Source organism: Rhamphochromis longiceps, unplaced genomic scaffold (assembly GCF_057381845.1).
Source record: "Rhamphochromis longiceps isolate RC_006_pf unplaced genomic scaffold, R_longiceps_female_GT1.1 unmapped_scaffold_3, whole genome shotgun sequence".
Classification (NCBI taxonomy): domain Eukaryota; kingdom Metazoa; phylum Chordata; class Actinopteri; order Cichliformes; family Cichlidae; genus Rhamphochromis; species Rhamphochromis longiceps.
The window spans coordinates 130,394-132,893 of NW_028187223.1; positions in this window are offsets into that span (position 1 = coordinate 130,394).

Sequence of the window (2,500 nt, forward strand, 5' to 3'; positions counted from 1 at the left end):
GATCCAGCGCATATCCAGCATGGACCTTGACTTCCAGCAGGCCCCGGGGACCCAAATTACCCCCCCCCCCCCCCTGCAGTTACCCTGTACCACATATCTAGCATGGACCTTGACTTCCAGCAGGCCCCGTGGACCCACATTACCCCCCCCCCCCCTGCAGTTACCCTGTGCCACATATCTAGCATGGACCTGGACCTCCAGCAGGCCCTGGGGACCCACATACTCCCCTGCTCTACTCCCCCACTAGCTTTCCTTTCTTGCAGTTATGATCCAGCGCATATCCAGCATGGACCTTGACCTCCAGCAGGCCCCGTGAACCCACATTACCCCCCCCCCCCCTGCAGTTACCCTGTACCACGTATCTAGCATGGACCTGGACCTCCAGCAGGCCCCGGGGACCCACACTTAAGCCCCCTCCCACTAACAAAGCAGAACACCACTGGCAAAATCCTCGTGCCCCTGGTACTCCAGAAAGCACATTGAAATGTGCCCCTGGTACACTGCGCAGAAGAACTGCCACACACACACACACACACGCACGCACGCACGCACGCACGCACGCACGCACTGCTTGTGCCTATGGTACGACAACTTTTCTCGTGCCTATGGTACGACAACTTTTCTCGTGCCTATGGTACAACAATTTTTCTCGTGCCTATGGTACAACAACTTTTTGCCGTGCCCCTGGTACACCGCTCAGTAGCACTTTGCCACACAAACTCTCCTCGTGCCTATGGTACGACAACTTTTCTCGGGCCTATGGTACAACAACTTTCCTCCGTGCCCCTGGTACGACAGCTTTTCTCGTGCCTATGGTACAACAACTTTTCTCGTGCCTATGGTACAACAACTTTTCGCCGTGCCCCTGGTACACCGCTCAGTAGCACTTTGCCACACACACACTCCTCGTACCTATGGTACGACAACTTTTCTCGGGCCTATGGTACAACAACTTTCCTCCGTGCCCCTGGTACGACAGCTTTTCTCGTGCCTATGGTACAACAACTTTTCTCGTGCCTATGGTACAACAACTTTTCGCCGTGCCCCTGGTACACCGCTCAGTAGCACTTTGCCACACACACACACCACTCGTGCCTATGGTACGACAACTTTTCTCGTGCCTATGGTACGACAACTTTTCTCATGCCTATGGTACAACAACCTTTCCCCGTGCCCCTGGTACACTGCGCAGAAACTCTTTGCCACACACACACACCACTCGTGCCTATGGTACGACAACAGGCCCCGGGGACCTACATCGCACCTTGCTCTTGCCTCCCTTACAGCTGAAAAGGTCCATGCTTTTGCCCTGGCCCTTCTGAAATTCCCTCTCCATTTAGCCGAGGCAGTGAGTCGGCCTCCTGTCTCCCTTTACGGTCGAAAAAGATGTGCTCCTGGGCGCGCTGGCCCTGCTGCTACTCACATCGGGCATGGACCTGGACCTCCAGCAGGCCCCGGGGACCTACATCACACCTTGCTCTTCCCTCCCTTGCAGCTGAAAAAGGTCCATGCCTGTGCCCTGGCCCTGCTGAAATTCCCTCTCCATTTAGCCGAGGCAGTGAGTCGGCCTCCTGTCTCCCTTTACGGTCGAAAAAGATGTGCTCCTGGGCGCGCTGGCCCTGCTGCTACTCACATCGGGCATGGACCTGGACCTCCAGCAGGCCCCGGGGACCTACATCACACCTTGCTCTTGCCTCCCTTACAGCTGAAAAAGGTCCATGCTTTTGCCCTGGCCCTTCTGAAATTCCCTCTCCATTTAGCCGAGGCAGTGAGTCGGCCTCCTGTCTCCTTTACGGTCGAAAAAGATGTGCTCCTGGGCGCGCTGGCCCTGCTGCTACTCACATCGGGCATGGACCTGGACCTCCAGCAGGCCCCGGGGACCTACATCACACCTTGCTCTTCCCTCCCTTGCAGCTGAAAAAGGTCCATGCCTGTGCCCTGGCCCTGCTGAAATTCCCTCTCCATTTAGCCGAGGCAGTGAGTCGGCCTCCTGTCTCCTTTACGGTCGAAAAAGATGTGCTCCTGGGCGCGCTGGCCCTGCTGCTACTCACATCGGGCATGGACCTGGACCTCCAGCAGGCCCCGGGGACCTACATCACACCTTGCTCTTGCCTCCCTTACAGCTGAAAAGGTCCATGCTTTTGCCCTGGCCCTTCTGAAATTCCCTCTCCATTTAGCCGAGGCAGTGAGTCGGCCTCCTGTCTCCCTTTACGGTCGAAAAAGATGTGCTCCTGGGCGCGCTGGCCCTGCTGCTACTCACATCGGGCATGGACCTGGACCTCCAGCAGGCCCCGGGGACCAACATACTCCTCTGCTCTACTCCCCCACTAGCTTTCCTTCTCCCGCAGTTACCCTCCACCACAAATCCAGCATGGCCCTTGCCCTCCAGCAGGCCCCGAGGACCCACATACTCCTCCGCTCTAATCCCCCATGAGCTTTCCTTCTCCTGCAGTTACCCTCCACCGCATATCCAGCATGGCCCTTGACCTCCAGCATGCCC